This window comes from Herpailurus yagouaroundi, unplaced genomic scaffold (genome assembly GCF_014898765.1).
Source record: "Herpailurus yagouaroundi ecotype Mexico unplaced genomic scaffold, PumYag 140, whole genome shotgun sequence".
Taxonomy (NCBI): Eukaryota; Metazoa; Chordata; class Mammalia; order Carnivora; family Felidae; genus Herpailurus; species Herpailurus yagouaroundi.
This window is the reverse complement of record NW_024412395.1, coordinates 73,989,927-74,012,437: the sequence shown is the minus strand read 5'-3', so window position 1 is coordinate 74,012,437 and position 22,511 is coordinate 73,989,927. Positions and strand designations below refer to the sequence as shown.

The following is a 22,511-nucleotide window of genomic DNA, read 5'->3' as shown; positions in this document are numbered from 1 at the left end:
TTGGGGATGTGTCAAGTAAGAAATTGCTGCGGCAGAGGTCAGAGAGGTTTTTTCCTGCTTTCTCCTCTAGGGTTTTGATGGTTTCCTGTCTCACATTCAGGTCCATTTTGAATTTATTTTTGTGAATGGTGTAAGAAAGTGGTCCAGGTTCATTCTTCTGCATGTTGCTGTCCAGTTCTCCCAGCACCATTTGTTAAAGAGATTGTCTTGGATAGAAGGAACATACTTAAACATCATAAAAGGCATTTACAAAAAGCCCACAGCTAATATCATCCTCAATGGGGAAAAATGAGAAATTTCCCCCTGAGATCATGAACACAACAGGGATATCCACTCTCACTGCTGTTGTTTAACATAGTGTTGGATGTCCTAGCTTCAGCAATCAGACAGCAGATGAAATCAAAGGCATCAAAATTGGCAAAGATGAAGTCAAACTTTCACTTTTTGCAGATGACATGATACTCTATGTGGAAAACTCGACAGACTCCACCAAAAGTCTGCTAGAATTGATACATGAATTCAGCATAGTCGCAGCATACAAAATTAATGTACAGAAATCGGTTGCATTTTTACATACCAAGAATGAAGCAACAGAAAGAGAAATAAAGAATCTGATCCCATTCACAATTACACCAAGAAGCATAAAATACCTAGGAATAAACCTAACCAAAGAAAGTTTATGAAGGAAATTGAAGGAGATACAAAGAAATGGAAAAACATTTCATGCTTATGGATTGGAAGAATATTGTTAAAATTTCAGTACAACCCAAAGCAATCTACACATTCAATGCAATCCCAATCAAAATTACACCAGCATTCTTCTCAAAGCTAGAAAAAGCGATCCTAAAATTTGTATGGAACCAGAAAAGATCCTGCATAGCCAAAGTAATATTGAAAAAAAAAACAACAACAAAGTGGGAGGCATCACAATCCCGGACTTTAGCCTCTACTACAAAGTTGTAGTCATCAAGACAGTATGGTATTGGCACAAAACAGACACATAGACCAATAGAATAGAATAGAGACCCCAGAATTGGACCCACAAAGGTGTGGCCAACTAATCTTTGACAAAGCAGGTAAGAGTATCTGGTAGAGACAAGGGATGCTTTTATTTTTTATTTTTTTATTTTTTTTTATTTTTTTTTTATTTTTTATTTCAACGTTTATTTATTTTTGGCACAGAGAGAGACAGAGCTTGAATGGGGGAGGGGAAGAGAGAGAGGGAGACACAGAATCGGAAACAGGCTCCAGGCTCTGAGCCATCAGCCCAGAGCCCAACGCGGGGCTCGAACTCACGGACTGCGAGATCGTGACCTGGCTGAAGTCGGACGCTTAACCGACTGCGCCACCCAGGCGCCCCAAGGGATGCTTTTAAATCAAAGAGAGTTTGAAAATGAGCACATGACTGTAGGATCTTTGGATTCTATCAATCTGAGTAGCTGCTCTCCTGAAAGAATGGAAATTTCTTTTTTAAAACACACCTAAGGCACTATCTTGAGAATGACACTTTGCAAGGTCAGTGTCCTATTAAGATATCTTATATACTTTGAACCATTAACTGTTGTATATGCTATGTTTCTGACAGATTAGGTGAGTCTAGGAAACAAGAGGTAGAAAGAGAAGTAGAACCTCTCCTTGCTTAGCCAAGTCCCCCTCTTGGGAACTATGTAATTTGTGTAGTTCTTATCCCCAGAATTTGGGGTTTAAAGGATTAAAATTCTGGTCTTCAAGGGGGCACGATTCCATCAGGGCCTCAGTAAAATTCTGATGAACTTAGAGCTATAATTTTCACCTTGTAATTTTGGGTTCTTCATTCTAATAGACAAACAGGCAAAAAAGGAGTTACTATTGTAGGGTGGGAAAATAATCATCCTGAGAAGCTAGAGTTCTTGTGACATACTGGGGTCCAAAAAGAATATGCCTGAAACTCAAGAAGAGATTTATGAAGGGAATTCTTCGTGCTCCCATATGTGTTAATAAAGATACATAAGCTATTGCATCAGCTATATCCTAGTAAGGGTAAAGTATTTAGGGACTCACACCTCCCTGGTAATTTTTTTTAAATGTTTATTTATTTTGAAAGAGAGAGAGAGAGAGCATGAGTGGTGTAGGGGCAGAGAGAGAGGGAGACTCAGAATCTGAAGCAGACTCCAGGCTCTGAGCTGTCAGCACAGAGCCCAATACAGGCTCCAACCCGCTGACCGCGAGATCATGGCCTGAGCTGAAGTTGGACGCTTAACCAGATGAGCCATCCAGGAGCCCCTCACTGATAATGTTTTGATGACACTCCCCAGAAAGAGATGTAGACCTGTGGAAATGTTAGCTGAAGGTAAGGGGAAATCTAGAAAGGGCGGTGGAAAAGAAAAGTAATGAATATTAACTGTGGCTTTGAGATTGTGGCTTTTAACACTAAATCCCCCCCATTTTAACACTAAATCCCAAGCACATACTGTGCTTGGTCACTACCTTTAAGTGTAAGTAACAGAACTGACTCATTGTGGGGCACAGCAAGTTTTGACTAGTATATAAAGAGTTGACAGTGACACATTTATGATTCATTAGAGTAGGGATGCATATATATGGTTCTTTCTACAATGTAATTTTCATCTTCAGAACTTCTCAGTATTCTCCAATAAATAGGATGCAAGCATATGAAACTGTAGCATTTGCCTGTCAAAAAGGAATCATTTATTAGCTAAGACAGGAAAAAGGTATAATTTTGTACATGTTTCTTTGCAAATACCCATAAATATACCTTCTGTAATTTTCATTTGGGAAATATTTTTGAATGAATATTCTAGAAATCCCATGGCAGAATACTTTTGCACAAAGTAATGGCCCCTGTTATGTATCATGAATAGTATTACATAATGAGCTAAATAAATAATGGAAAAAAAAAAAAAACACAAGCTGATGGTGACTCAAATAGAATGATTTATGACCCAAACCAGTGAATGCTTTTTAGCTTGAAATTGAGTGATTCCCTGTTAAATAAGCATAATAAGTTTCTGCTATATATTATATCTGACTAGTCAAAATATAAATCTGATTATTGCTTATGATTTGCTTGGCTTACCTTTAATCTATTAATTAAACATTGTCTAATCTGTGAAATATAGGACACTTTTGGCAGCTGTGTCCCACAGGATTTAATTCCTGAAATGACTAAATTCCAATCTACTAGCCATCCAATTAATTGTGTTAAGCACTAATCAGACGCTCTGCAGATTTCTCTGGTTTCATCCCATTTCTGGAAACTGAAATAGTAATGCAGATATTTATGTATGTATACAGAAACTATGCACTTAATTTCTGCAAAGGCTGATCAAGTGAGGAAAAATGCTCAAATTTTTGAAGATTACACCTGGATTTATTTTAAATTCTTAGTCTTTTTCAAACTGTAACTCTAAGTGTACTTACTGTACATTTCTCTGGCAGTATGAATCCTTTAGCAGTTATGACTTTTTAAATTATTTTGATATTATTCCATTTAGCATATTATTTTTGGCTAAGAACCCTGATGTTTGTTTATATGTTAAATATTAGCAAATCTAAATTTCTTTATTCACTTTTTGGTGAAAATAAATGTAAATATAAGTTTTAGCATCCTATTTAGTATTCTACTTAGTTTATATAGAAATTGCTTATAAAATAGAAGATAATTATATTATTTCCATAAATAAAACTTGAAAAATAAAAACTGTAAGTGAAAGGTTCCATTACAAAACTTATATTTATTATTAAATGGTTCAATACAAGAAAATGTCTAAAGCCATAATATATATGAATGTGCCTATAAGAAGCCTGGGCCTTTTAATAAACAATTTCTTGCTCCTAGAACTCAGTTTTGCTATTTTTCAGTAATTTTGACTGACATTATCTGCACAAGTTGACAAATTAGTCACCCTACATAAATACTAAGCTGACCTGAATTCTGCAGTTAGAAGTGATAAGATTTGGAGATAGCTTAGAAGATATGGGAAAAACTTTTAGCATTTAAGGAGATTTGTACTCATGGAATCTGCATAGGAGAAAGAGGTTTATATTGACATAAAAGTAAATTCTCTTGGATTAAATATATTAATAAAAATCAAAAATACCTGAACAGAATTTTCTTTTTATTTTCAGTTTATTAAAGACTATACTTTCAGGGATCATTTCTATTGTTTATTTTGAGTTTATTATAATCTGAATCAAGTGGAGAAGAGTGTGGCAAAACATCCATCTCTTATGTGCTATAAATGAGAAAACTAAGAAAAATAAGTAAGCCTAAGGTTTTGACATTTACTCAATTTTATACCTACGTTGAGGTTTTAGTTGGAGTGTCCAGACGTATGTGGGTCAGAAGGTGGAAGTCAAAAGAATTGGTACATGGATGACCCTAGAGGCATCTAGCATAAAGAGGAAGATCTAAAACCCAACTAAAGTTTTGTATGCCATCAATATTTATATACAAGAGGAAGGAAGACGTGATATATTCTGTGATTCAGAGTCATAATTCTTGAGATGGAGCCCCCTGATGGTGCCTAATGTTAAACTCAGAGTACCTCCGATTCAGCTGCCATTCTCTACTCCATTTTCTTATCCTCTCATCTGTTGCCTCTTAAGAATTATCCTACAAGGGAAAAGTAGTGTTGGACCTACCTAAAAGAGCTTCTTTCTCCTCAGGATACAGGCTCATCAAGTCCTGCCTTCCTAGGTATCTCTCTGATGGCTTCAAATAAATTTGCTTATTTGTTGGTCTATATTTTGCTCAGATTTTGTTTTTGCTTGATATTGTGAAAAGGATAATTTGCAAAACTTTCTCTATAATTCCCTGATATTTAATCTGAAATCCCCTTATCACACTTTTACATTTGTTTCTAAATAGATTCTGAAATGGGCAGAGAAGTGTCATTTTTAGGATCCCCTCAAATGGAACTTGGAAAAGTAGAGATGGAAAGTCATGGAATGAGCTGAAGAAAGAAAACAGGTTGAGAAAAAATAGACAGGTATGGGCAAGATGGAGCATTTAGTCAGGTGTGAAAAACTAAGTTCTTGACACTGGTGAGATATAAAAGCTTTACATAGTAGAATCACTTGTATTCATTTTCAGGTAAACTTCACAGTCTGAAATACCTGTAATATAATAGCTTTTGATGCTACATTAAAAAATACACTTTCTATATAAATAAGATTAATTTTCTATGTAAAATTTGAATTTGTTATATACATTAAATATCTTAAATATTTAGAATATTTTGTGTTTGTATGGTACCAAAATCATGTTAGAGGAAGAGAAAAAAACTGGAAACTTCTTAAGAGCAATGATGTTCACCTCCCAACAAGGTTAGTGTTGAGATTCTTGATGTAGTTCTTACTTTGGTCTCTGTTGGCCTCACAAAAATCATAATATCCTACAACCCTTGCGTAAGATATGTCAAATTAATATTAATCCATGCTCTTAAATTTAGAATAGTTTGCTATTAATTTAATTGGCTATTCAAATAATACTTCTCATAGCATTTATATTATTGATTCAATAATTTAGCAGAAATATTATCTGTGTGAGTCACTGGACATTTGTTATAGTTGTTGCTGCTGAAAATGCAGGAAAAAACCCATACACAATCCTAAGTGTGCATGTTCCGAGTCAAAATTTTGCATATGCCTGACCAAGGTTGTTGCAGGGAGTATGGCCAGAGTCTCAAAAGATGAGTCCACAAAGTGCAGTTAAGTGAAGATCCTCATAATCCAGTTGGATGAGGCCTTGACTCCAGGGTGAAGATTCTTTTTATTAGGATAATTGCTAAAGACTATGTGCATAAAGTCAGCTAAGCAAGTGTGTTCATCAATCTGATTGTTTAGCTTTTCAAGGTTGAATTTTGAGTTAATTGGTTTCTATAACCAATAGGAGGTTATAGAGGATAACCTCTATCCTCTATAGAGGATAGAAGGAGGATCCGCCCTGGACAATGTTAATGGCTCTAGGGGTTCCTTACTGCCACAGCCATGTTCAGCTGTGTAAACATGCCCTAAGGCCTTGCACCTTCTCCAGCCCTTCCCTTTTGGAGTCTTTTCCTTTGATGCTTCTCTCCTGCATCTCCCACACAAAGTGAACCTTAAGGAAGCTGTCATGAATGTGGTTTATTTAGTCTCCTAAAAAATATCTCAAAGTATTTAAAAAAACCCATCAATTTATGGATCCTGAAAAACTTAAGTCTGAGAGAGAATAGTGTTACTTTCCAAGTAGTATACAATTTGGAGAAGAAAAGGACAAACACCCAGGTAAGTGATTTACTTACCTAAGGCCAACTAATGTATTAATGTTGGAGAAGAAAAGACTACCTTGATCTGTTTCCTGTGCTGTATTCACTTGAGCTGATTCTATGGAAATAGCAGGACAGGAAAATGAAGAAAAAAAGCAAGTTTTCATTTCAAGGTCCAATGACACTTTTTCCAGAAGCGCCAGGCTGCCCTTTTTCAGACGTGTAGTTAAACCATTTAAAGTTAATCCAGAGCCTAGGAGTAGCCATTGCTTAAGAATATGGAGCATCTAGCAGAAGTGATAGTAACCAGGAGAAAAGAGAAGAGAGGAGAGGAAGGGAGGGGAGGGGAGGGGAGGGGAGAGGAGAGGAGAGGAGAAGAGAGGAGAGAAGTTAACATTAATTAAGCAAAATGTTTCACACGTTTTTCAGCTCTGAATTGATATTCAATATTATTATAAGGTTATGTCACTTTAGAACTAGGTGTGTGATTAAACAGGGTCAAGATCAGCCTTCTTAGTTTGTAAAATATTGCATCTGGTATTTCAAGAAAGGTTTATGAAACTTCCTTATTTACTTAGCATGTGGTATAGAAAGTTCTATTTTTAAAAAGCTTTCCAAAAAACATATTGTTTTGGTACTGATATATAAAAATAGCAATATGTCTCATATTCCCTTGCTTATTGGCTATATTATCTCTCTTGTATCTGGTTATGTCCCTGCAAATCTGAGCATTTGAGAAATACTGTTCTATTTCCTTGTAGATATTATGTTGAAAAACTGACATCATGAAGCCCAGCAAAATTAATTGTATGATTGTAAATTCACATAGGATAGAGCTACCAGTTCTCACTACTCCAGATGCCTTCTCTGGGACACCAAGGACTTTTTTTGTCCCCAACTTCCAACTTAAAGTTAATACCATTTTAGAGGCTGAGGTTATTGAAGGCAATATCCAGATAATTGAGGATTTCACCATTGAACTAAATCACCAACATGGTTTGGAGACTATCTTGTTTAATGTTTATTTATTTTTGAGAGAGAGGGAGATAGAGCATGAGTGGGGGAGGGGCAGAGACAGAGGGAGACACAGAATCCAAAGCAGGCTCCAGGCTCTGAGCTGTCAGCACAGAGCCCGATGAGGGGCTTAAAATCACGAGCAAACCATGAGATCATGACCTGAGCCAAAGTCAGAAGCTTAACGGATAGCCACCCAGGCACCCCAGGAGGATATGTCCTTTAAATGGAGGACAACTCCAAATCTTCCTTTGTATAAACCTACAATGTGGATTTCATATCCTTTGTGTTAAACATCAAAATTGATATAAGGCAAAACTAAAGATTTACCCAACCATTTCTTTCATCATCCACAGCTATATATTTAAAATGCAACTATACTAGGGTGCCTAGGTGACTTATTTGGTTAAGTGTCTGACTCTTGATTTTGGTTCAGGTCATGATCTCATGGTTTGTGGGTTCAAGCCCTGCATCATCTGCATTGGGCTTTGTGCTGACAGCATGGATCCTACTTAGGATTCTGTCTCTTTCCTCTCTCTTTACCCCTCCTCTGCTTGTGCTCTTTCTCTCTCTCTCAAAGTAAATATATAAACATTAAAAAATACTGCTAAAAATAAAATACAATTATACATATATACATACATAAATATATATTGTTATAGCTATATATTATACATGCAAATATATAAAATCAATCTATCATCTATCAATCTATCAATCAATCAATCAATCTATCTATCTATCTATCTATCTGTAATTTCTGTGTACCTGTTGAATTGAATCACTTAGGAGTGTATAACAGAAGGCAATCCTCCAGTAAGAGTCATTTGGAACAAACCAGCACAAACATGGTGAGATAAGACATTGTAAGATAAAGATTAAAGCAGAAAGTCGAAGACAAGGATACATATTTAAGTCACTGTGGAGAAAAAGAAAAGTGTAGGAAGACTTTGATCAATGATAGTGATGAAAAATGAGTAACTTCAATCAAAAACACCCAAAGCACTTTATAAGCCTGGAAAAATAAATTACTGAAGCCTGGGCAATTCGAATCTGAAGGCATGAAAGTATTAATAGATATAAATGAAAAAGCAGCATTGGTCAATCCAGTTATTTTCTGATGATGCAAACATTTTATCTTCACTCTACATTTGAAATGGTGATCAAAAAGTACTTTAATCAATATCAATAAAAAAGCAGAATTGGTAAATCTATTTATTTTCTAGTGCCACAGTAATTTCATTTTTATTCCTCATTTCCAGTGATCAAAAATACATTGAGCATGAGATTAATTTTACTGAGGAGCAGGGTTGTATACATCTATTTCTCATTTGAAGCTCTTGAAAGCACTTGAATAATTTTCAGAAGTTTTACTGTTTCAGAAGAAGTAAAATTATTTTAAGTAATATAATTCTTTATTATTTTTAAAGTACTGTTATTGGAGGTTTAAAAACATCTGTATAAATAAATATATGGAGGGCTGATAATTTCAAACATTTATTAGATGTAAGGAACTGTTCTAAGGGCTTTGTTGTTTCATCCTATGGACAACCCTAATGAAGTAGGCAATGTTATATTGTGCCAATTTTATAGATTAAAATCATAGGCTCCTAATATATTATTTGTCAAAGGACCCATAGCTAGTAAGTAGTGAAGTCAAGATATACACGTAAGGAGTCTTTCTCTAGGGTTCAAGCTCATATCTATTCTATTATTTCTATCTGTCTATCCATCTATCCATCCTTCCATTCATCATGTATCTACCCCACCCTTATCCACATCTCTGTCTTTCTTTCTTCATGTAAACCGACTTAAGTGGAGAGCAGTGGTAGAACAGTTTGCTGAAATTCTCATAACCCGAATTTAGAACTAGGTCTTTATGGATCTCCTCTCCCAATGTGAAAGAAAGAAATGACAATCTGTCATTTCTCTAATTCATTATGCACTGGAAACTGCAGAAGAGGAACTCAAGTTAAAGTTTAGAACCATATGTAATACGGAAATCAATAGGGAAAATAGAATTAAAATAATCAGATATTACAGGAAGAGAGGTACTGACTTGAGCTAATTTCTTCAGTTTTTAAATTTAAAACAAACTGATCAGGATTATGATTAGCCAAATTTTATTTTTAATAGCCATTACATGTACGATCCCATCTAGGCCAGGGTTTCTCAACCATGACATTATTGACATTTTCACATCAATAACTATTCTTCCCCAATGTGACATCCAAAAATGTCTTCAGACATTGCTGAGTATTACATGAAGAGGCAAAATTGCCTCTGAGAATCAATTATCTAAAATACTGGAACGGTTGGGGCACCTGGGTGGCTCAGTCGGTTGAGCATCCAACTTTGGCTCAGGTCATTATCTTGCAGCCTGTGAGTTCGGGCCCCGTGTCGGGCTCTGTGCTGACAGCTCAGAGCCTAGAGCCTACTTCAGATTCTGTGTCTCCTTCTCTCTCTGCCCCTCCCCCACTCATGCTCTCTCTCTCTCTCTCTCTCTCTCTCTCTCTCTCTGTCAAAAATAAATAAACATTTTTTTTTTTTAAATACTGGAATGGAATGCCCATATTTGACATCAGTCTGGTGACATTTGTTTGCTAACATCTGGGAGATTTGTAATTACTCAGCCTTTTGACAGAAACTCTTTAAGTCTGACATAGTCACCCATTTACAAAAAGATCACTTGTTGTGACGGTAACACCTTTTTAAATGATACAATTTGTTTTGCCCACATAATTGAGAGTTAACTGGCTGTGGTAATTGGTCCAATTGGACATGAATATGTCCTCAGAAAAAGAAAAATTAAAGTGCTTTCATGTCTGGGAAAATTCCCTCTGAGTATGAGAGTGATGAATAATACATACGAGATAAAACATGTCTGACTCTGGTTCACAGACCTGAGATCCAAAATGAGGCAGAGCCCTATTACAGACTTGCTAATCATCAAACTCAAATCATTTAAGCTTTAGGCCTTAAATAGACCAAAACATTAACTATTAGGCATTAATGACATGAAAGTTAACAGCCTGGGAGCTAACAAAAAGTAACAAAATAATCCATTAAAAAAGAGGGCAGTGAATATGAAAGGCATGTTGCCTATGAGTTATTTTTCAGAATTAATTTATATTGTGTGGCAACTTAGATCTTTAGGAACAGTCTTTAAAATAAGACAAACATTATAGTATTTTGTTATTAAATTCTATGTAAGACTAAACAGATGTGGTTCCTAACCTGTAAAACCCTGCAGTTTTTAAGATCTTGGTATTTGTAGTAGACATTTGAAATCTTTTTAAAAATAATATGCTATATTCAAATCAGTTATCATCTCTGTACCCAGATGATATGATGGTAAGTAATCTTAGAAAATTAAGGAATAGAAGTACATTTTATTTTATTTTTAAAAGTTATTTATTTATTTATTTATTTATTTATTTTGGGGGGGGGGGGAGAGAGAGAATATCCTAAGCAGGTTCCACACTGTCAGCACAGAGCCCAACACAAAACTTGACCATGCAAACCATAGATCATATGTGAGCCGAGATCATGACCTGAGGTGAGATCAAGAATGGGTCGCTTAACTGACTGAGCCAGTCAGGAGCCCCAAGCACATTTGATTTTAAAAACTCAATCCAAACAATAATTTTTGAATAGAATTTAACTGTGAATTGTAAAAATAGCTTCTAAGTTATGCCTCTGTTACTGTTAAGGTATGTGACTTTGAATGACTCACCAAGTACTTTTCTGTAAATCAGTGATAATACTTGTCCCACTATTTCATAAGGTTATTTTGGAAATCACACTAGATGTATAAGAAATCACATTGCCAACTATAAAACTAATTCACCTATTTAGGACATTTAATTCTTACAGAATCTATCCAAAACAGTTTATTTGCCCTATGAAAGTGAATTAAAAGTAATTATTGGTGATCATTCACATCTCAAGGACAGTAGAATTTCCAAATCAAGATGCAGGAAGGTAATAAAGTTCCATTTATGCTTTTGCATAAGGATTGATGTGTGTCATTTTATAATGAAAGAATAGATGTATATGTAGCCATGTTTGATGAAGTCAGTCCGGTGAATGTCTTGTGAATGTTTTCACATCTTTGGTAGATGTTTTGTTTGCATATTACATAATTTTATTGAGATTCATTACTATAATTAAAAATTTTTGATATGCAACTTTTTATAAAATGTGATGGAATGGTAAGTGAGGGGCTTCGGTCTTTTTGGATTTGTTTTATTTTCTTTTTCCAGACTTGAAATCATTTACTCAAATAATATTGTTTTTTATATGTCAATTATTTGCCTATTATGCTAGGGATTTAAGATCTCTGAGAAAGTTCCACTTTATCATTTTGAACAATTTCTTCCCCATTTTGCATAGAGTCTTTCAATGCCAACAGTTGTTGATGTCTCTAGAAACAGATGGTTTGTGGGAGGATTGTTGAGTGAGATATTCTGCATCGTGGTCCCAAGACTGCACAGTTGCTGTTGGAAAGGTTACAGAAATGACAACTGGTATAAGAGAAGTTACAAACCAGAGAGTGAAAATAGCCAGACAACTGTATGGAGACTATCCAAATTAAAAGACTTTTTGATGAAATCTTGACATTTCTTACAGAAGAAAATGCAGCAATTGCAAGGAGTTTGGACGGTATTAAGGTGGTTGACATATTGGCAATGCTTTTCTTATCTATTCTTTAGCAAGTTTCACAGTTCAACTTGAGAATGATGAATATGTGGGAGACTCTTACTATAGCAGGATTTTTTAATGTCCTTGGGTTAGAGATAATAGATTTGTTCATTCCTATTTGCACATCATGTCCCTAGTTAAACTAAACATATTTTTCTTTCATTCCAAAAATGTAATGTTAAGGAAACATTAAATTATTCTCTACCACTTATTTAATGGAGACATTCTTTATCAGAGAAAATAATAAGATTTGGAAAATGAGATAATAGTGTGAACCTTGAGTTAATGTAGCCATTCCAAATATGGGGGGAATTAAGGTTTGAGTTAGGAACATATATAGGGCACATTTCTGTGATTTCCAATGTCCGGTAGCATCTCTCATGAATGTGTTGTAAGTAAGTCTCTTTCAAATGTCAGCATAGTACATGTTAGCCTAGAAGTGTCGGTGGATATGGATTGATTTTTTTCACCTTTTTTTCTCATTTACCTCCTAGTCTTGCTTTCATCAATTAAAGCACAGTGAACTAAATTGTTAGCAAACTGCCTTCAAATATCTGAGTATTTCAGAGTAGATGATTTTTTTCTTCTACTGATCACTATTTGTAAACATGCTATTTGATTAGATTCTTAAATATGTGTTATTTGCATTGTATGATACCAACTGAATTATACCCACTTAGATGTCAATGGGCAGGAAAAAATACTACTAGTGGATATTCTGGATCTACACATTTACTTAAGAACAATAACTGAGAGGCACCTGGGTGGCTCAGTCGGTTAAGCGGCTGACTTCGGCTCAGGTCATGATCTTGCGGTCCGTGAGTTCAAGCCCCGTGTCGGGCTCTGTGCTGTCAGCTCGGAGCCTGGAGCCTGCTTCCGATTCTGTGTCTCCCTCTCTGTGACCCTCCCCCGTTCATGCTCTGTCTCTCTCTGTCTCAAAAATAAATAAACGTTAAAAAGAAATTAAAAAAAAAAAGAACAATAACTGAGGGCTCATACAGGTGCTATCAGTAGCAACATAGCCTACCAGCATTAGGAAGCCCTAATCACCATTTCCACTTCACTCCTTCCTTTATTCTCTTTTTTATATCACCTCTCCTTTTTTTCTTTTCTTCTCCTTCTGATGAGGACTTTTAAGATTTACTCTCAGCAACTTTCACATATGCAATACATTATCATTACAAGTCGCCAAGCTATGTATTACATCTGCATGATTTATTTATTTTATAACTGGAAGTTTGTATCTCTTGATACCCTTCAGTCATTTTTCCCCGCTCCCATCTTGCTTCTGGCAACCAGCAGTCTTTTTTCTGTATGAGCTTGTTTTGTTTCTTTGTTTGTTTTAGGTGCCACATATAAGTGAGATCATGTGGTATTTATCTTTTTCTGTCTGACCTACTTAACATAATATCCTCAAGGTATGTCTAGGTTGTCACAATGGCAAGATTTCGTCCTGTTTTGTGGCTGAATAGTATTGTACTGTGTGTGTCTGTATGTGTGCCTGTGTGTACCATGTCTCCTTTATCCATACATTCATTCATGGACCCTTATCCTTTTCCTTCTAATAACCCCAAAAGACAGGGCTAACACCATGATGCGTATTGAAAGTTGAAACATACAGATTTGACATACAAAAGAACTAAAAACAACAACAACAAAAATTCCCAAAAGCAAAAAAAAAAAAAAAAATCCATAATGGGTCCCTGGTCGTGTACAGCCTGGGGACATGTTGGAGGACTGGTAGTCTGTAAACATCAACTGTGTCAATCAAGTGCAAGATGGCTTTTAAACACCTGTCTGGTCATCAATTGATTGGTTTCCTTCAGGGAATTATAAATGGGAATTTCTGCACCACCGTCCCTGCTTTACCCCCAATGAAATTAAACAGGCAGGCCAACGCGATATATGTTACAATATGTGTTGACAGAAATTATGCTTGAGTTTCTCATGAGATTTTACTTTGGGTCATTTTATTACACAGCAGACTTTCAAAACTTTCTTCTCCACATATATCTACATTAATTTAAGGACAGATACACAAAATCATAATGAAGTACAAAGAGGCAAGTGAGAAAGAGGATTTTATTTTGTTTTTAAATAATTAGACTTTATTTATTAGAACACTTTAGGTTTAGGGGTGCCTGGGTGGCACAGTTGGTTAAGCGTCCGACTTCAGCCAGGTCACGATCTCGCGGTCCATGAGTTCGAGCCCCGCGTCAGGCTCTGGGCTGATGGCTCAGAGCCTGGAGCCTGTTTCTGATTCTGTGTTGCCCCCTCTCTCTGCCCCTCCCCCGTTCATGCTATGTCTCTCTCTGTCCCCCCCAAAAAATAAATAAACGTTGAAAAAAAAAAAAGAACACTTTAGGTTTAGACAAAAATGGAATAGAAAGTACAGAGTTTCCATTTATAGCCTCTCCTTACTCTGCCACATCCCCTCACTACCCCCATCTAATTTCCTCTATTATTGACATCTTGCATTGGTGCGGTACCTTTGTTATAGTTGATGAATTATTATTCTGATATGTTACTACCAAAGTCTATTGTTTGCATTAGGGTTCACTCTTTCTGTTGTACATATTTAGGGATTTTGCCAAATGTATAAAGTTATATATCTCCCATTATGTTATCCTACAGAAGAGTTTCACTGCACTAAAAATCCATTGTCCTCCATCTATTCATCCCTTCTCCATGACCCCCAGCTCCTGGCAACCACAGATAATTTTATTGCCTCAACAATTTTTCCTTTCCAGAGAAAAGATTCTAATTCAAATACCTTTTTATGTTAAATGGTTCTTTTTCCTGAAGGATATTTCAGTTTTGAATAGAAATGGCACATAGTTCAAAAAGTATATGATGAGTGCATTTGGGAGGACCAGCTGTGTTAGCATTTGCTTAGGAGTTAAATGTAGGAATTTGTGCGGCTAATTTATTTAAAAAATAGAAAATATGGACTAATGATGATAATATCAACTTAAACTTAATTGTAGCAATTTAAAAATCTCTGCCTTCGGCAAATGCTTATATTTTGTTGGTTTTTATGACTGATTCTTTAGTAATCCAGATACAACCTACAGAGGCAAAGGCTGTTTCTAACCTAAATGTCATAATTGCTACATTTAGTTTATGGTGGGTCCATTTGGAAAATCAATAGTGATCAGAGAAGAGAAGATTGTGGCCAAAGAGATAAGTGGCAGATGGTCACAATATAGTTCCTGAATGACCATGCAAAGTGACAAACAGCCATCAGCAGAAGGGTTCTGAGATGGAGAACAAGCAGCGTGATGCAGTTTTAAACTCACAATTGCTTGCTTCTTTTGTCAAGTAACTTCTAATAATTCTCTGAAGAATTTTAAAACCTCTGAATATTATACCCAGGGAAGGAAGCCATTTTTTGCAATGGCAGAGCTTCCAAGAATGCTATTTTGGTGAGCTAAGCTCTATTTCCTTACCGTACAGGACAAGGTAATGTTCATTACAACTGTATCGTAGTGATCCATTTGGCATAGTCTTAAATCCAGTCTAATTCGAAAGCAAATTTAAATTTCATAAAACCCGACAGTAACGCTGAACATATATTTTTTTTCTTTTATTGATAATGGTTTTATCATACTTAAATTGATTTTTTTATTTTTATACATAATGTTTAAAGATTTGTCACCATTTTTTCCCCAAAGATAAAAATATTTATTATGTTAGAAAATGAATTAGGTATTTGCTTGGGACTCTACAAGTTTTGCATGTTAACTATTTTAAATTTATTTTGCCTTATACTGCAGGTGATATGTATTCATTCATTTTAGTAGTATTCATCATTAAAGTAGTTCTCAATTTTGTTAAATAATAGTACTGTGGTGCCTGGGTGGCTCAATCAGTTAAAGCCTCGGACTTCGACTCAGGACATGATCTCACAGGTCATGGTTTGAGACCCTGTTGGGCTCTCTGCTGGCAGCACAGAGCCCACTTGGGATCCTCTGCCTCCCTCTCTCTATGCTCCTCCCCTGCTCATGTATGCTCTCTCTCTTTCAAAACTAAACATTAAAAAAATAGTGCTCAACTCCTTATGATCTCAAATCCATTTGTTTAGCAGAAACTATTAAATATCAAAAGAAATATCTGAAATACCCAGTCAAAATTAAGAATTTTACATACTTTTTTAGATGTAAATTTGAAAAACAAGACAGGAGTGCTGATTCGTAGGGGCACATGTACCCCGATGTTTATAGCAGCACTATCAACAATAGCCCAATTATTGAAAGAGCCAAAATGTCCATCAACTGATGAATGGATAAAGAAGACGTGGTATATGTATAAATGTGTGTGTGTGTCTATGTGTGTGTGTGTGTGTGTGTGTGTGTGTGTGTGTGTGATGGAATGCTACTTGGCAATGAAGAAGAATGGAATCTTGCCATTTGCAACAACCTGGATGGAAGTAGATGATATTATGCCAAGTGAAATAAGTCAGTCAGAGAAAGGTATCATATGTTTTCACTCATGTGTAGAAATTGAGAAACTTAACAAAAGACCATGAGGGAAGGGAAAGAAAAAAATTAGTTACAGAGAGGGAGGAAAACCATAAGGGACTTTTAAATACAGAGAACAAAATGAGGGTGGAAGGGGGTGGGGGGTGGGGGGGGTGAGGAAAATGGGTGATGGGCTTTGAGGAGGGCATTTGTTGGGATGAGCACTGGATGCTGTATGTAAGTGATGAATCATAGGAATCTACTCCTGAAGGCAAGAGTACACTGTATACACTGTATGTTAGTTAACTTCACAATAAACTATATTTTAAAAATGGGCAGAGACATAAATAGACATTTTTCCAAAGAAGACATATAGATGACCAATAGACACATGAAACGATGTCCAACATCACTCATCATCAGGGAAATGCAAATTAAAACTACAGTAGTTTTGTATTAACAGAATAGCTAAAACTAACAACACAAGAAAGAACAGGTGTCGGCAAGGATGTGGAGAAAGGAGAACTCTCTCACACTGTTGGTGGGAATGCAAACTGATGCAGCCAACTCTGGAAAACAGTATGGATGTTCCTCAAAAAGTTATAAATATAACTACTCCATCATCCAGCAATTGCACTACAGTATACTTAAGAATACAAAAATACTTATTCAAAGAGACACATACATACCATTGTTTATAGCAACATTATCTATAGTAGCCAAATTATGGAAACAGCTCAAGTGTCCATTGACTATCCATGAATGGATAGAGAAGAAATGGTGTGTGTATGTGTGCATATGTGTATATATATACACATATATATATACATATATATACATATGGAATGAATATATATATGGAATGAATATATATATATGGAATGAATATATATATATGGAATAAATATATGTATACACATATATATGTATATATATATGGAATAATATTCATCCATAAAAAGGAATGAAATCTTGCTATTTACAAAGACATGGAGGAAGATAGAGAATAATATGTTAAGTGAAATAAGTCAGTCATAAAAAGGCAAATATCTTATGATTTCATTTATATGTAGAATTTAAGAAACAAAAAAGGAAAGAGAGAAGAGAGAGAGAGAGAGGCAAACCAAAAAACAGACTCTTAACTATAAAGAGCAAACCAATGGTTACCAGAGGGGAGGTGGGTGGGGTGGATGGGTGAAATAAGCAACGGGGATTAAGGAGGGCACTTGTGATGAGCACAGGGTGATGTATGTAAGTGATGAATCACTAAATTCTATACTTGAAACTAGTATTATACCTGTATGTTAACTCATGAATTTAATTAAAAACTTTAAAAACAAAAACAAAAAAAGATACATATATCCAATCTATTAGCATTTGAAAAAATTAAATATGCCATTTTTGAGACAACCACAATGTAATTCCCACAATATAATATGATAGAAAATCCACATAAAAAAGTGAATTGGGGTTCCTGGGGCTCCTCTCACCTGCCTACATGCCACCCACCACCTGTGACTATGAAGCTGGCCTCTGCTGCCAGCAGAACCCTTCCAAAGGCCTTCGCTGTGCAGGCCAGGATGCCTCTCCCTGCTCTGGCCTTTGCCAAAGAAAGTTAACTTTGCAGAGGAAAAGAAGGAAACGTGGACATGAAGAGGAGAATCTAGCTGGAGCTGAGGAACCAAACCTGGGCAGCTGTTTGCGAACTTGTCTTGAACAATTGCAAATCAAATGATAGGAGAATTGAGGTCTTAACTGATGAAAGTGTGAACTTAGAGTTCCTTGGTTTAATAATTGGAGGCTTGGTTTCAATTTCAAATCTCCCCAAACTACTGAAATTGAAATAGCTCTTGACCATGACCAAGAGGATCGGCAGGTCCGTGACTCAGATGCCAAAGTGGATGGTGTGGGTGAAGAAGAGGAGGAAGAAGAAGGAGAATATGCGGAGGATGAGGATGGTGAAGAGGAGGAGTTAGATGATGAAGAGGATGAATAGGAAGAAGTCAGGGAGGAAGAAGAATTTGGACATGCTGGAGAAGTTGTTGGATGAAGACGATGAGGATGAAGATGAAGATAAGATGAGGAAGAAAGTGGGAAAGGTGAGAAGAGGAGGGAAGAAACAAGATGGTGAAGGAGAAGATGGTTAAGACCCCAAATAACCTCTGAAAAACCCCAAAACAAATGAACAACTATTCATTATTGGTTGAACTGCTCATATGGATTTGGTAGCTGTTTTAAGAAAAAGGTAGCTGTGATAACAAACCCAGGACACCCACCCACCCAAAGAGGCAAAGAATAGTTCTTGTGACATTACACCTTCCTCCATTTAGTCCCTCTTGGAAGTTGACCACTGAACCTGGGGTCTTCATTCCAACAAAATTGTAAGCATTGTTAGCTTTGTGTTAAGACTCTTGCTGTAGCATGGATAGTGGTGATTGGTGAGTCATCTGTGGCTAGCAGTTACGCCAAGACTGTAACAGCATTTTTACTTTCCGTACAACAAAGAAACTTTGAAAATAAAATCCTAACATTTTTGGGGAAAAAAGGTAATTATAATTGACACTGAGCTGAATGGAGTTCAGCTAGAGTTGGAACATCATTAGCTTAAGCCAATGTTATGTACATTTCTTCTCTGAAACTGAAGCTCCTTAAGATACTCGATGAAAAATAAATTTCTGTGTATCTGTATCTTTGTAAATTTATGTATATAAAATGCATGTATTTACATATATATCTGTGTGTATTAAATATTAATATATTTATATATGAAAGTATGCAGTGATTCTCCCTTGTAGATTAACAGGAGATATTAGAATATTAACCACTTCAATGATGATTATGTCTGAACAAAGATTCTCTTGACAAATGTCAATAGTATGGATATAGGGATAGAAATAGCAGACATAGGCAGTATTTGAATACATCAAATAATATTTGCTCATCCAAATGTTGAAGAAGTAGGTTACTATCTATAATCAAGATATAGAGAGAGAATGAACGTTGTGTCTGGGACATAAGATATTTCTAACCCATAGGCCTCAGCAGTGGGAACACAGTTCCAAATGGTGACTTCTGAGTGAGGGTCTTATCAGGCATTTTGAAATGAATATAACTGTTTTTATATATGTCTTGGATAAAGTGGCATGTAGTTTTGCCTGGGTATATGTTATAGGCCATTTTTCACGAGTCCCACCAATTTCAGAATTATATGAAACACAGTATTACTAAGGTATGGTACCTGGTATAATCAGGTATAAACATTTTTATCTGTCATTCTCAGTGATAATAAAGATCGGTTCAAATATGTTCCTAAAGCACTTTCTTATTCACTCATTCCATTATTGTTCACTGGTTCCAGTTATTCCATTAGTCTTAAATCATTCATTGTCTACCTTTGCATTTATGGACATATTGGTAATATAAATTTGGACATTCTAACCACCAGTGACATGAACTTGAATTTCAATTTTTCATTCTTGCTTGGTGGGTGAGGGTATTATATACCACTCATTTGGGTAATTCTGTATCTCAAGTTGCCTTTCTTTTATACCAACTGTCCATGCCATCTTTTTGGCTGATTTGCATATTTTTCCAAACACACTACTGTGGGACCCACGTAAAGGCCCTGGGAACCTCGCCCTGATTCAGCACGTTCTAGTTTGCACCTTTGTGCAAACTGAGTGCTTAGCAGTTCTACCTCAGCTTTGCCAGCAGAGAAGTGATCCGACACATTTTTCACGGCAACCTACCAATAGCTTCAATTGCTTTGCTTGTGTTACAAGTTTGAGAAGCACTGCTTTAGCAGTGATGCTGAAAAGAAATCTTAATTGTAGTTTAGGGCTTTGCTGTTCACTGTGTGCAAACAACAGAAACAAAGAAAAATCTACTTTTGTACTTTTTCTGTCCTAGATCTTTGGGAGCTCTTTATCACGAGGTGTTTCCCACATGTGAAAATGAAGTATTAATACACACCCTTTAGAGTTTGGTTGGAGATTAAGAAAATGACTCGTAAGATATGAATGTCTGCCACTGTTCCTAGCACATAGCAGATGTTTGTTAAACATAAATCTGCTCTTGAGATCTTTAAAATCTACCTGAGGAGTGTGGTAATTTCTGATACTGAAATCATTATGACTTAAGCTGTTATCGTTATAACAGCTTTTTGCACATGCCAATGGCTCTCAGTCCTTTTGCCTGAACATTAGCCACCAATGATAAAAATAATACCAAAAGGAAACTTCTTTATGAGCATTCAATAGATGTATCCTAAACAATTGAAACACATCATGGCATTTGATAATTATAGCAACATTGACAGGTGGGAACTGTTACACTCATTTGCACTGTATGAATAAGAAAGTTAGACTGTGGTAGTTAAAGGGTACTCTAAGTTCCTATGCCAATAAGTGTTAGCATTTCTTGAACCTGTATTGTCTGATTCCAAATTCCATGCCCACATCCATAAGCACTGTGGTAGGGCCACTAGCCAAGAATTAATGGCTTTTCAGGGAAAGAGGAGCAGTATATCAGAGCAGCCTAGGAAAAATAAAACTTTCAAAATTAAAATGTCAAGTCAGGTTTGTTTAGAGGAAAATTAGCTTAGGATTTCAAAGCATTACTTTAAGAATGTCAAATGAAAGGGATTCTCACTTATCTTTTACTTCATTTTTAAACTTTATTATATAATGTTCTCACAGGCATTATCCATTACTTGTAATTCTGCATTCTTTTTTATATCCTAGAGTTTAAATGCCCCCTTTAGAACTTATGTCAGTAATAAAAACATCCTTGGTTGCTTTTACATCTCTGGCTTTAGTGACTTAAGACTTTTTTTTTTTTTTGTATACTACAGGAAGCCCTGTATTTTTTAAATTTTTTTAATGTTTATTCATTTTTGAGAGAGACAGAGAGACAGAGCACGAAAGACACAGAATACAAAGTGGGCTCCAGGGCCCAAGCTGTCAGCACAGAGCCTGATGCAGGGCTCAACACACTTACCATGAGATCATGGCCTGAGTTGAAGTCAGATGCTTAACTACTGAGCCACCCAGACACCCCTGAAGCCCCATATTTTTACAGTTTGATAAAAATATATATCTTCTCTATCTATCCAACTGTTTTTGTGTCTATCTATCTATCTATCTATCTACCTATCTGTATGTTTTTATTCTTCTACCAAACATAAATGATATAAATTATTCATTTAGTTGGTTTTTGGGATCTGACAGGCCTGGCTTCAAGTTCTGATTTCCACACCATCTAACTCTGTGAACTTTGGAAGATGTATTAATTCTATTGTTGCAAAGCAAATTGCTACAAATTTAACAGTATAAAAAAAAACATATCTATTATATACATAGATATATATTATATGAGGTGTTCAGACACAGCCTATCTTGGTCCCCTGTTCAGGTCTCAAGGATGCTGTAGGGTTGGGGATTCATTCCAGCTGTGCTCAGGATCTTTTATTAGCTCACATGCTTACTGGCAAATTCATTTCCTTGCTGGGTAGATTTCATTGGTGCTTACTTTTTCAAGGAGAGCAGGCAAATCTCTCTGACCTTAAGGAAAGCCTTATTTTAGACTTGACTCTTAAATCTGTGTTTTCTGATTTGTATATAGATATAATGACATACACCTCTTAGTGTTACTTGTATCAAATGAGAGAATAATATAGCATTATAAATATTCAAATGTTATTTATTTTTTAATTAAAATCTAGCTTTTTCCTTCATCATCAGAGTAATCTGTGTCACCTTCCATTCTGGGTTATGGTTAATGCATAATTGACTTATATTTCTCAATTTCTAGGCAAGCTTCATTAGACATTTGGTTTTATATATTTTACATATAAGGAACTTAGAAAATGTGGCTGCAGGTATAGGTAGGAGTGCAGGTTTTCTATGGAAGTAGAAACATTGTTAGTGTCATTGTTTCTATTTTCTCAATTTAGTGGTGAAGACTATGGTGAGATAAGATATTTGAAAATGCTTTGTTAACCATGAATCGTATTGCAAATATGAGGAACACATTTTGATGCAGGCTAATAAAGACTTGGTTTAGGGTGAAGACGGGGAAAAATAGA

At 35.8% G+C, this 22,511-nt stretch overlaps 1 pseudogene; it reads left to right on the top strand.

Moving 5' to 3' along the window:
* Positions 1–17,946: 17,946 nt before the first annotated feature.
* On the top strand, positions 17,947–18,573 carry LOC121030353 (acidic leucine-rich nuclear phosphoprotein 32 family member B-like; annotated as a pseudogene).
* Positions 18,574–22,511: the final 3,938 nt, after the last annotated feature.